The sequence below is a fragment of the Benincasa hispida genome, chromosome 11 (genome assembly GCF_009727055.1).
Source record: "Benincasa hispida cultivar B227 chromosome 11, ASM972705v1, whole genome shotgun sequence".
Lineage (NCBI taxonomy): Eukaryota > Viridiplantae > Streptophyta > Magnoliopsida > Cucurbitales > Cucurbitaceae > Benincasa > Benincasa hispida.
Window position 1 is genome coordinate 81,721,104 of NC_052359.1, and position 13,596 is coordinate 81,734,699.

General features: G+C 32.3%; 1 long non-coding RNA gene across 1 annotated transcript; it reads left to right on the forward strand.

Annotated features, from left to right (window-relative positions):
- Positions 1-10,516: 10,516 nt before the first annotated feature.
- Positions 10,517-11,350, forward strand: LOC120091852. Its single transcript, XR_005485849.1, has 3 exons — positions 10,517-10,817; positions 11,063-11,152; positions 11,249-11,350. It is a non-coding gene; the product is annotated as an uncharacterized LOC120091852 (long non-coding RNA).
- The last annotated feature ends 2,246 nt before the right edge of the window (positions 11,351-13,596 follow it).

Consider the following 13,596-nt stretch of genomic DNA (forward strand, 5'->3'; position numbering starts at 1 on the left):
ATCTAAAAAGTGATTAAAATGATTATAATTAAGACGTGAACCTCTCCCCTACATTACGGGCATGTCGTAAATCCACTTAAACAAATAGATAAACGCCCTTTAAATCTCCACAACTATCGGATCCCCATAAAAAAGCCAAGAACTTGTTCCTTTAAAGTCCACAACTAGGCTTCAAGATAATCTAAAATACAATTACAACATATACATCCCCCTCTCCTCCCAAGCTACGAGTGTGTCCTAGTTCCACCTAAACGCCATTTAAACCACAAAGTAGCAACAAATTCATAGAAAGTGTCGAAGTGAATCCTTCCCCTCTAAATCCAACTAAATTTCTTTCAAGGCTAAACTCGTCATTCGATAGCACTAAAAGCATATAACTCAACTCTCGGATCCCTACAAATAAATCCAAGAATAAAGTTCATTAGGCTACTAGATAATCTAAAAAATAATTACAACATATACACCCCCCGTCCCCCCCAAGTTACAAATGTGTCCTAGTTCCACCTAAACGTCATTTAAACCACAAAGTGGCAACTGTTGGGAATGTCCTAGAACTCGCAATTCGTAAATTTTATGTTAAACATTCTATTTATCAATAAAATATTATTGAGTATCTTATTCAATAAAGTAGTTCATTTTGCATTCTATTATGAAAATCCAATAAACCTATCCATGGTTATTGTATGAATACTTTAACTTTATGTAGTGACATAAATAGGGTCAAGTTAATAGTATATAGCCTAAATGGTCTATAAGTATATGGATAAAATTGGGTATCTCATCTTGGTAACACTATTGGATGCGGCTCATTTTGTATAGGTAATACAAATGATGTGATCCACAGATCATTCATGTAGAGACATGTAAATGGGGGCATCCTATGCAATGAGTTTGCATATAGACTGGACCACGAAATAGTCACTTTTCTTTATAACAACCGTTTACTATTAAAACTGACTATTTCATACTTAAGTAACCTAAGATAACTCGATCTTAATCTTGAGCTAGCTATGAACTCTTGTTTATTCGGGATTATCCTTTGATCTTCATGGGTGAGAGTAGTCCGACAACACTGCTCAATAAGCCTTCTATTTTGGGGATAAGACTGGATGGATAGCTGGGGACATAACTCTGCAAGATGGAATTCACTCCTACCTATTTTAGGGTTAGCAGATAGGTTGTTCTCTTAAATGTTGATTCTAGGTCTTGAACAATCGGGACCCTGCCTTCTCATGATAGAGAAGGACATGATTCATAAGTAATATTATGAATCAAAATTGTTCATTAGAAGGTCAGTGAGAACTTAAGAAACAAGATGTATTCACAGGGGTAAAATGGTAATTTTGACTCAATTGTAATTACGAACAACCTGTGAAGGATCGACTTACTGATTATGGTTTATATGGACAAAAATATATCTATAGTGAGGAGAGTGCAACTATCGAGCTATAGTGATATGTCTTGATAGTTAACGAATAGTAATTAATTCTATTAAAGAGTGTCAAGAATTAATTACAGATCGTTGAAGCTCATGATCTATAGGTCCATTAGAGCCCTCTACTAACTCATTAAATTGGAATAACAAATTGATATTAATGTATGAAATTAGGGTTATGAATATGAAATGTTCAGATTCAATTTTAGGGTTTTCGGTTGATTATATATGATACAATTATAAAAGTTTAATTTAATTGAAATTAAACAAAATTAGAAAATCAATTAATATTTAAATTATTATTTAAATATAAAATTGATTCATTGGTGATATTAATATTTTATTAATTTAATATTTAGATATTAAATTAATATTTTAAATTAAAAATAATTTAAAATGAGTTGTATTTAATAGTTATTTTTTAATTAATTTTATAAAACTAAATTAAAATAATAATAATAATAATGATTTTTTAAATCATTTTTAGTCAGTGGATTTTTCCATTTTTTGGGAAAAATCCACTAACCATTTTTGTTGGATAGTCACCAAATTTCATTTCTAGTTTTAATGATCTTCAAGCTGGAGCTGTTCTTCATGCAACCCTATCATTTGCATTAATTCTTCCTATATATAGAAGCTCCATGCATGAAGAACATTAAACATTCTGAGTTATACTTTTGAAGTGATAACCCGAAAACCCTACACCTGTTCTTCATCAATTCAACTTGATTTAGTGTTTCCACCATACATTCCAGCTTGAGTATAGTAGAGAAGATCTCAGTGGTAATCCTCTCGGTGTTTCAAGCTCTATCTTGGTGGATCTCAACCAAATTTGTGAAGGATATCTTCAAAGGTAATATGTGTTTCAAACCCTCTTTTGAATATCATATAAACAACATGTTTAAAACTCAAATTAAATGTAGTTTAAGTGTTTATTGATTCTGTAGTCTTCCGTTGCATGTTATATCATTCCTTCAACAACAAGTACACTAAAACACACATATTTAAAGTGGCTACCATAACTGCAGGATAGCCACAAAACAAACAAATGCAGTTCCTAAATCCACTACAATACTCGTATTTGAAATGGCTACCATAACTGCAGGATAGCCACAAAACAACCAAATTAAGTTTCTAAATCCACTAACCAAGAACTGAAAGTTGTCATAACGTACCTAGTTGTTTGAACGTCCATCTCCTTGTTTTTGTTGCACACCTAACTGTCTTGTGATTTCAAAAACTATTGACTTCAACATGACATTTTCCTCCTTTAAGGTTGTCACCTCTGCCTCAAGCTTTTCATACTTATTCCCAATATCTTTCTCAATTTGTGAAGAAGATGTAGCTAAATTGGGTTTTGGGTTCCATCCAAGACATTTAGTGTGGTCTGATCGTTTTTCCAAATCCTGTTGACAAATAATTTCCTCCGTTGTTAGTTCAACCCCATCTTGTGATGACTTTCTAATCTCCTTTTCCATTGCCAACTATATTTATAATAGTTTTTTAGGTTATATATTATATATAAGGATTAACTTACATATTCTTCTTTGGTGGATCCACTTATCCACTCATCCTTCTCTGAGAAGTGACTTTTGTAAAACAAATCTACTTGGCCTACTTTTTCACCCTTCTCGATCATTTGTAATTCAATAAATAAAATTATTCTTTAAATTCAATGGAAAATGAATAAAACAATAATGAATTTATATCATACCATACCAATTCATTTTGCACTTGAAGAAAGGATTTTGACCCACAATAATGGTTGAAACGGGACATTCTCTACTCTTCTTGTTTTTCTCCTTTTTTTCTACACAAAATATAATTTATCAATACAAGCAATATATGTAAACAATAAGTATAACAAACATATAAAATTTACCTATCATTCAGAAGTCTCCCATCAATCACAAAGAATTTTTCAATCTTCTTTATTTGTGAATTTGTCTGGTGGATTTTCACGAGCAATTATAGGATTCTCAAAGCTATAATAGTACTTATGTAGTTCTGATCTATATTCTTTAAATGAGTTATGTATTTGTCGATTTATGTACTTATTGATGACATTCGAGGATAGATCCACAATAAAATGTGTCTACATTTTCAATAAAAGTTATTGTAAGTACACATATGAGATTAGTACAAGAAAAGCATAAAACTTACTTGTAAACGAGCCTTTATAGTGGCAATGACATCACTAGGTACATCCTTCCACTTAGAACAACGCAATAAAATTGTGTCTAGGGTCGCGATCCCAATGGCATTGTTAAACTCTGTAGCAAAGATGCTTACTAGTTTTACAACATCCTTAGAAATGGTAATTGGGATCCGCTCATGTCGATGTACATATACATCCAAATTAATGTTTCAACTATGTCCTCGCCCATGCTTCCATTTTTTCTAGAATTGGATCCTATAACAAGATCAAATACACTACTTCAATTAGAGGTTACAATAATATTTAGATATTTAACCTAAGACATACTACTATCACCTGATGCGATGGACGTTCCTGTCTCTATCGAGGGACTTATAGTCAAAGTGTTAGCTTCCCTAACTAGTTCATCTGCTAGACGATCTTGATGTTGTCCTACCATAATTCTACAATCACATTTGAAATAATGAATTATTATGAATTACTCGTAGCCAAAACAAGAATAACATCAAACATACTTGTACAATCACACAAAACATGAATAACATCAAACATACTTTAAACGTACATAACAACTGAAATTACAAATTACACCTAGTCAAAGCATTAGATTCCTTAACTAGTTCATCTGCTAGACGATCTTGAAATTATGAATTACACTAGTGTTGTTATACAGTTAGTCACTATCTTGATCATCAGAATCTAAATATTGATTTTAACTAGAACTTTTCTCAGTGGGTGCTTCTACATCTTTGGGTTCATCATTTATAAAACCGTCATCGTCTGAATATGGTACACTATGATTCAATTGTTGTGGATTAACTTTAGGTTCTACAGTAGTAAGATCAACGTCATCTCGATATAGTATGGCATCCTAGATAGATTCATCGACCTCAATCCTTCCAACTACTTCCAACAACTCTAATTCATCATTTTCACCTTCATTTGCTTTTGGAACGTCCCATACATTTTTATTTTGAACAATTTGCACAACTTTCCAACTATTGCCAAGTTTATTGTCGTTGATTTAAAAGACTTGTTTGGCTTGAGTTGCAAATATGAAGAGCTCATCTGTATACCAATAATGAGATGTATTTATTGACATGAACCCTAAATCCTATCGTACTTTATTTTTCTTAGGGTCTGTTTCAAACCACTTACATTTGAAAAGGATTACACGTCTTCCATTGCTATATTCTAAGTCAAATACATCAAATAGTATATTATAGTAATTACTTTCAACTCCTTCTGTTTCTCTAGGCACCATGATGCCACTGTTTTGAGTTAATCTTTTATTGTCACGATCAATACAGTGAAAATGAACTCCATTAACAATGCAACCATTGTAGGAGTGGACTTGGTTAGAAGGACCAAGTGATATTGTGTAAAGATCATCAAATGATTCTCCTCTTTGATGCAGTAAGTAAACCTATTAATACTTAATGGATTATTGGAACTCAATATTTTTAACTCATTATTGATGTTCAAATATCTAATTGAAGAAGTATACTTACATGATCTTTGAACCAAGTAGAAAATTGTGATTGGTGCCTTTGAGATAATTCTAATATTGTGTCTGATCGAGTATGAATTAGTCTCAAATGTTCCTTAGTCATAAATTTAACATTAGATATAATATCGACTTTGAAAACTAAGGATATTAACTAAACATATAAGATCTAAAACATACCTATGATATTCAGAGTTGTTCAATACATACCAATGTGCCATTCGTTTCTCATTTTCAGTTAGTGTCTTCGCAATTGACCCCCCCAATGGCCGTACATTTTGCCTAAACATATCAAATTCTCCACAACTTCAGCCATGGAGAATTGATCATCATTATGTGGGTCCCTATTGAATCTAGTTTCTATTCCAGATAGATACATAGAACAAAAAGTCAAAGATTCTTTCATGATAAATCCTTCTGTTATTGAACCCTATGGACGGGCTTTGTTTCTAACGTATTGTTTCAAGGTTCGCAAGGTTATTTCAATAGGGTACATCCATCTATATGTAATTGGGCCAGCGACTTTTGCTTCATAAGGCAAGTGAATAGCAAGATGAACCATTACATCAAAAAAAGCCGGTGGAAAATTTGTTTCAAACTTACATAATATGAGTACAATATCTGATTGCAATTGGTCCAATTCTGTGACACATATTACTTTCGTACATAAATCACGAGAAAACTTACATTGCTCCACAATAGGTGTATATCATCCTTTCGTAAGTATGCTCGAACACCAATAGGAATAAGTTGCTGGAGTAGAATATGAGTGTCATGCGTCTTTAATCCCCATAATTTTCCATCATTCATACTAACACATCGTAATATATTTGAGGCAAACCCATCAGGAAACTTAACTGATTTTAAGAACTTACAAAAAGTTATCTTCTCACTTATAGTAACAGTATATGCCGCATTAGGTTTTACTAATTTAGATCCTTCTTTTTGTAAGTGTAAGTCCTTTTGTATATTTAAATCTTCAAGGTCCAAACAGGCATTTTTCATATCTTTTGTTTTTCCTTAAATATTCATCAAAGTCCCAAGCAAGCTATTGTATATGTTTTCTTTCAATATGCATGACATCTAACTTATGTCGTAACATTAGTTTAGATCAGTATGGGAGCTAAAAAAATATACTTTTTTTTTTCAATTAATAGTCCTTTTTCTTTTCTTATCTCGTTTGGATTGATGCTTACTTAGTACTGGAAAGTTTAAGGAATTTACTTGTTCTAGAATCACATCTCCATTCATTACAACGGGTTGCTTACTCTTATGCCAATTGTGGTTATCTGAAAGATAAAGTCGATGACCCATGAAAGATTTTTTCTCTTATCTTAAATGACGATATATCTTGTTTGCAAATGAGGCATGCTTGATAACCTTTGATACTTCATTCTGACAAGTCCCCGTATGCAGGAAAGTCATTAATGGTCCACAACAAACATGCACGTAACTGAAAGTAACCCTCACTCATGTAATCGTAAGTGCGCACACCATTGTTCCATAACTCTTTCAACTCTTTAATCAGTGGTGGTAAATAGACATCAATTTCTTTTCCAAGAGACTTTAGTCCTGGTATAAGACATTAAAAAATTAGATTTCTTCATGCACTTCCATGGTGGCAAGTTGTAATGAACAAGCATCACGGGCCACATGCTATATGCAATACTCATATTCTCAAATGGATTAAATCCATCGGAAGCTAAGGCTAACCGAACATTCCTTGGGTCTGAAGCAAATTCAGGAAACTCTCTATAAAAAAAAATTTCACCCTTCAGCATCAATTGGATGTCGCAACACACCATTGGTTTCAACTCGTTTATCCTTATGCCATCGCATCTTAGAAGCAATATGTTTTGATGAAAACAATCGCTTCAACCTCGGTATTAATGGAAAATGACGTAAAATTTTATTTAGAATCTTCTTATTCTTGGCATCCTTTATTTTATATCAAGGCTCACCACACACTGGACAACTTTGACAATTAGAATATCTTTTCCAAAATAAAATGCAGTCATACTTGCAAGCATGAATAGAATCATATCCTAGTCCTAGGTCACATAATTTCCTTTTGGCTTCATAAAAAGAACTAGGTATGCATGCACCAGTTGGAATGACATCTTTTAAAAAATCTAGTAACATATCAAAGGATTTGTTACTCCAATTATTGAGAACCTTAATATGCATCAATCTCACTAAGAAGTTCAATGAGGAAAATTTGTACAACTAGGGTACAACGGGTTACGTGCTTCTTCCATCAACTCCTAAAAATGTTTGAAGAATCCCTTTGTTTGATGTTCTCAGGCATTTTATCTCCAAAGTCTTCTTCATCTTCATCATATGCCCCTTCTCTCATCGGTCCTTGCAAATCATTTGAAAGATTGAACAACCCATCATCATCATTGTGTGCAGTAGGTCCTTCCCTTAATCCATCATCCGCTGAAGGAGCTAAAGGAGTCTTGACTCTTTGAAATTGAGCTAAATTTACCAGTTCTCCATGACAAATCCATTGACTATATGAAGGAGATATTCCATTAGCAAATAAATGTCGTTCTACTCCATCTAATGTTTGAGACATTGAATTCTGACAATTTTACATGGGCATCTCGTTTTTCCTTCTCCATTTACATGACACTTTGTCACTTCCATGAATTTTGCAACTCCGTCAATATACTCTCTTGAGAATCTATCTCTAACTTAATCCAATCCTTATTCATCGTTAAACCAAATGAATAAAGCATGTCTAAGTTTTGGCTATATGAAGGAGATTTTTCATTATCTCTAGGTTTTGGCCTTTATGATGAGAACAAGAGAGAAATCACTACATTTCTAGTATTCCTTCTTACTTTACAAAAGGGTCGATCTACATCAAGCATGTGACGAGAACATTAGAAGGAAAAATGATCAAATATTTACGATTTCGAACCTTTATTGACAAAAGCTAAATAAATGAAGCTAAAAGGGTCAAATGTTTTCCATTTTCTTTTTTTTTTTTCAAAATTTTCATTTTTCCTCACGATTTTTTTCATCAATCAAACAAAACGACTCTTAACTAGAGTTTTTTTAAATGATATGATATCAAATTTACATTTACCTATCAACTTAAGTTTTTCGGGCCAATCTATGATTTAACACTAGCAAGTAAAAAGTGTGAAATTTAGTTAATTTTCTTGAAATATCCTTAGCAATTTCATAAAACTTAAAGCATATTATATCCATAAAAAGAAAAGATTAAACTTCAATAATAACAAATGAATCTCATGTACAAAACTAAAATCAAAATACACAAATAATTCATTCTTCATTATATCCATCCATATACAAACCAAAGATAGAATAACAATTTCATTCATAAACAAATGAATATCCTAATTCGAATATGAAACAAAACCATTTATCAGAATAATAACACAAACACAACCTACGAATAACATTTATTAGAAAAAAGCAAAGAGAAAAAGAACCAACGAGTGTGTGCAATAGTAGTGTGCGACAACGTGCGCTGGCGTTCGGTATTGGAGCAGTGGCTGTTTGTGTAAAAAATTGGAGGGGGAAAGGAAAAATAATAGGGAAATGAGGAGAGATTTTAATTGGTGGGGGACTTAAGGAAGGGAAACGAAAATGGGTGGGGAGGGTGGGCGACTGAAAATCGAAGAAAAAAAAATGGGTCAGCAGGGGAGGAGGGATGAAAAACAGGGATCGGAGGCTGGGGATGAAAAATGGGAGGGGATGGTGCTGAGGGTGGGGAAAAAAGAAAGGGAGGGGTCGTCAAAGGGGGCTAGGGAACGGAAAACGGCAGGGGAGGGGTGGGGGGTGGGGTGGAGAAAAAGAAAGATAGGGATCGGAGGGGGGCTGGGTTAGGGACGGGGAAAAGAGAAAAAAGAAAAAGGGGGTTTCGGTTGGGGAAAGAGAAGAAAAACAGGAAAAAAAAAAAAAAAGAAGAATGGGAAAAGAGAAAGAGAAAGGAATGGTGGGGGAAGAGGGGATGGGGGGGAGGGGGGTGGAGGGAGAAGAATGGGGTATTTAAAGATTTTTCCCCACAGATATTTTTATTGGAAAATGTTTCAATTTTCATCAACATAAATTTTTTAAAAAAATGTACACGTTATTCTATTTTGGCCGACACATTAAATTTTCGTTGAGATAAATAAGCCTATACCAACGAAAATGAATGCATCAGCAAAAAAATATTGGAACAAGTAAAAATTCTTGTAGTGAATGGTCGTGAAAATTTCATTCATGGTACAATTGTGGTATGTTGTTCAACTCTTACTCTCTTCTTGTAGTTTGGAAATGATTTCAAGTGTTTGAATTAAGGTTTAAGATTGGTTTCTTAGTTTTTAGTGTCTAAGGCTTCACTTTCTAAAGATAGAACTTAGTTTATAACTCTTGGAAACTCTAAGTTGTAGTTAGGGATTGATTCAACCTTGAGTTAAGGTTTAACGTTGTGTTTTTACTAGGTCTTACACGAACCGACTAAAGTGATGAAGCTACCACGCAAGTGATTGACGTTGGGTTAGTGACAACACATGTTGTAATGTAGTTACTCGTGTCAATACCTTGTTATATTTAGTTTTTTTTTTTTTTGTGTGTGTAAAAATATAATTTTACCAAGTTTGGTTATTAGTTTGCTTGTATTTGTCCCTTTAGGTACATTCGATAATTTCCTTGTATTTAGTTTCTTTCTAAAAGCGTTATCAACTTTATTCTTACATACGAAAGTTCTTATTTATGTTTTTACTGATTTTGTGTTAAAATATGATTAGCTGATGATGAAAATCGTGTGTGTAATGGCAAAGTTCAAAAGAAAGAATAAACTATCGAGACATGTATTATATTGACAAAATGAAAGTATCGTCAATATACAATTCTATGACAATAAAAAAATATGTGTAGTGATAAAATATTTGTTGACATAAAATATTTTTCTTGATTCAAATATTCTTGACAATAAAGTATCATGGTATATTCTTTTTTGACATTTTATAACTATCGTTAACACCTATAACGCTACAATAGTAAGCTTGTAACATTCCAAATTTTTCAAGTAATTTTCATTAAATCATCTTGAAATATTTGGGTGTTATTTTGATAAATTGGGGTTAAAAATTCAATCTGGGAGGCAAGATAATTGATTTAAATGATATTTATAAAAAATTAGAATTTTAATTCAATTTTAAAAAAATTGCATTAATTTATTTGGAAATTTGGAATTCCCAAAGGATAGAATTTCGTTTTGGAAGCCTAACTTAATTTTATATTGGAGTTTGAAAACAAGAGGGGAAAAAAGAGATATAATTATGTATATTATTTGGGTGTTTTTTTTTTTTTTTTTTTTTTTTTTTGGAGAGAGAGAGAGAGAATAAAAATAGGATATATATATATAAGGTTAAAAAAAAGAAGAGAAAGGAAGAAAAAGAAAAAAAATAATTAAAATCTCTCCTCATCTCTCTCTGCTCGTACTCTAAACCCCGTCTTTCTTCTTCGTGAAAAGATACCTTCCATCGCCGGATCTGCTCACGCCGCTCTCAGTGGCCGTTAGGTCCGCCGCCCTCACACCGCCGACTTCAGACTCACGATCCTCAGCCGCCTCCCTCAAGTCGGCGAACCACACTACTCCAATAGCCTCACGCCTCCGCCGTCGATCCTGCCCATCAGCCACCTCGTCGACGCCGTGCATCGTCGATTGGAGTGCCTCCGTGGATCGCTGGTCGTGGGTGAGTTCCTCCCTCAACTGAAATCTCTCTCACTCTAAATTTGAATGTCTTCGAATCTGAGTGTCGATTTTCTCTAATCCTATTATTTATGTAATTTCTGAAAACATTCTCTCAAATAATGTAGTTAAGATATAGTGATCCACACATATATGTCGATCTTCTCTATCTCTACGTTATTTTTTGTATTTTTTAATTGCCGTTTTCGTAACACCTCCAATTTCACACTCTTCCATCTCACATTCAAGAAGTTGCTGCCGGCTTCAACACCCACTCGTCGTCGTCTGCCGTTCGCCGTCACCAAAGGCCGCCGCCTTCGCCAGATTCTTGATTTTTGGGTAAGGATTTGGTTATTTGGAATAATTTGAGGTTTTTCTCAAAAGATGCAAAGTACTCATTAAGCATTTGGTATTATTTTATCCATGATTTTGGAGGTTAAATTTGAGGACTTAAGGTGATCTCGGCGATTGTGCTGTAAAGAAAATGATTGGTAAGTAAAAGTCCAAGACTTTTTGGATTAAGTATATAATGGTAAATTTGAGTTTATAATCCTTGTTTATGGACTATGCGGAGGTTGATCTTATTAATGGGGAAGGAGTGGGGAAAAATTTCCCATCCCCACCCTGACCCGATTAGCTTTTACATATTTATTTAGTATAGTTATCTAATGTTTATGTTATTGTTATTATTATATAAATATTACATTTAAATTTCAAATTTGATTATTTATTGGGAAAGATAATGAATAGGTTTAAATTAAATGTTTAAATATATATTATATATGTGAATAATTTGTTTTATATTTATTTCTACTAAAAATAATTAGTTTTTTTAGGCCAAAATTTGAGTAATTTATTTTAAATTCAAATTGTCATATAAAACTAACCATAATAAACAATTTAGTGATAAAGTTAATTATTTAATTAACATTTGTTTACATTATTGATTTAAATTAATTGACATTTTTAAAAAAAAGTAACGAGTAAAAATTTACCGCTGGAACCTGATCTCCGCGAATTACCCGTGGGAATCCCACCTGGATCTCCATGGAGAATTTCATGGGGATGGGAAATGAAATGGGAAGCGAGGACGGGGCGAGGACGGGGATGGGGAATGGCATCTTGGCCCCGCCCCATGGACATCTCTTTGAGAGGTTTGATCTTGAAGAGATCGAATCCTAAGCGAAAACATGTGACCATCTTACAATTTTGTTTTCAATTTTACATAAACAAAATATGGTATAAAAATAATAACATAATGGATAAATAATCAATATTAGCATATATTTAAGAGGAAAAAAAAAGAAAGGAAGCAAGAGCTAAAACTTACCTTTGTAGATTCTCAAATTCTTCATGATTTCTTTTGCGTTTAACCTTGTTAGATCCCAAGAATTGGATGTGTGGTCTGTAAGACATAGAAGAGGAAGGAGATTGTAAGAGAAGTAGTAGAAGACGAATTCATAATTCCCAACTCATACTTTTATTTAATTACTTAGTCCAATCATTAAATAATCATATATATTAAATCATATTTAATATAATAAATAAATAAATAAATATCACATGTTTATTTATCTATACTTCTAAAAAATTAATTAATTAATTAATTAATTAACCATTAGTTAACAATTAAATGACTATATTAAATCATATTTATTATAGAATTAATTAATATGTAATTATCACATATTTTATATGTATATATCTCTTTAATATTGGAATCTTATTCAAATATTTTTCAATTTTAATTATAGATCACATGTATAATTAATCATATTATATTAATCTTATTAACATGCAATTGATATGAATATTTAAACCATTCTTCTCATATATCCTTTAGTGGGCTAAACCTTATGAATCTACAGATAAGAAGCTCCAATGATATAAGATTAATTAATTAATTAAACTCTTTAATTAAATTAATCAATTTTCATTAATTACCGGTCACTTCACTAAAGACCAATAGCTGCACTCTTCACACTATAAATTTATTTTTGTATCCATAGATATAATCAATCAATAGTGAGTCGACCCTTCACAAATTGCTCATAACTAGGTCAAAATCCCGTTTTATCCTATGAAGCACAGACACGAATACGGCTACACGATACGGATACGATCGGATACGGTGATTCGTCAATTTCTATAAAACTAAGATACGGATACGTCTAAGGATGCGTCATTTTTTTATATTTTTTTAATATATATATTTCTAAAAAACGAAGATATTGATACGCTGAAGATACATTTCTTTTTCTTTAGAAAAAATCTAGGATATAGATAAATTTAGCATACAAGTTAATAACAATAGCATAAAATATAATACAAATACTGAAATACAATACAAAAAAAGCAACATCTAAGATGTTGAAGTACCGTATTTAATAAAATGCAATAGAAAAGTGACTCATATTGCAAAGAAGAATAATATTAGAGGGAGAAGTATGAAGATAAACGAAGAATTTATTGTTGAAGATATCGAAATGGTTTATATTTTGGTAGACTTTGTGGGGACTCAAATGTGAAGAGGAGATTAGATGATTCAAGTCTAGGGTTTGGACCGTTTATTAATTTATTTTTCTTTTAGTTTTGGACTCAAGTAGTGAGATTTTTAAATAGGTTGCCTAATTCTAGATTGGGAAAGATTAGATGAGTTACTTGTCTTTTTTCTTAAAAAAACGTATGCATAGAAATAAATATGTCAAATTTCATATCAGATACGTATCTAAAAAGTATAGATACATCAAATCGCGTGTCAAATACGTATCTGGAAGTATCTG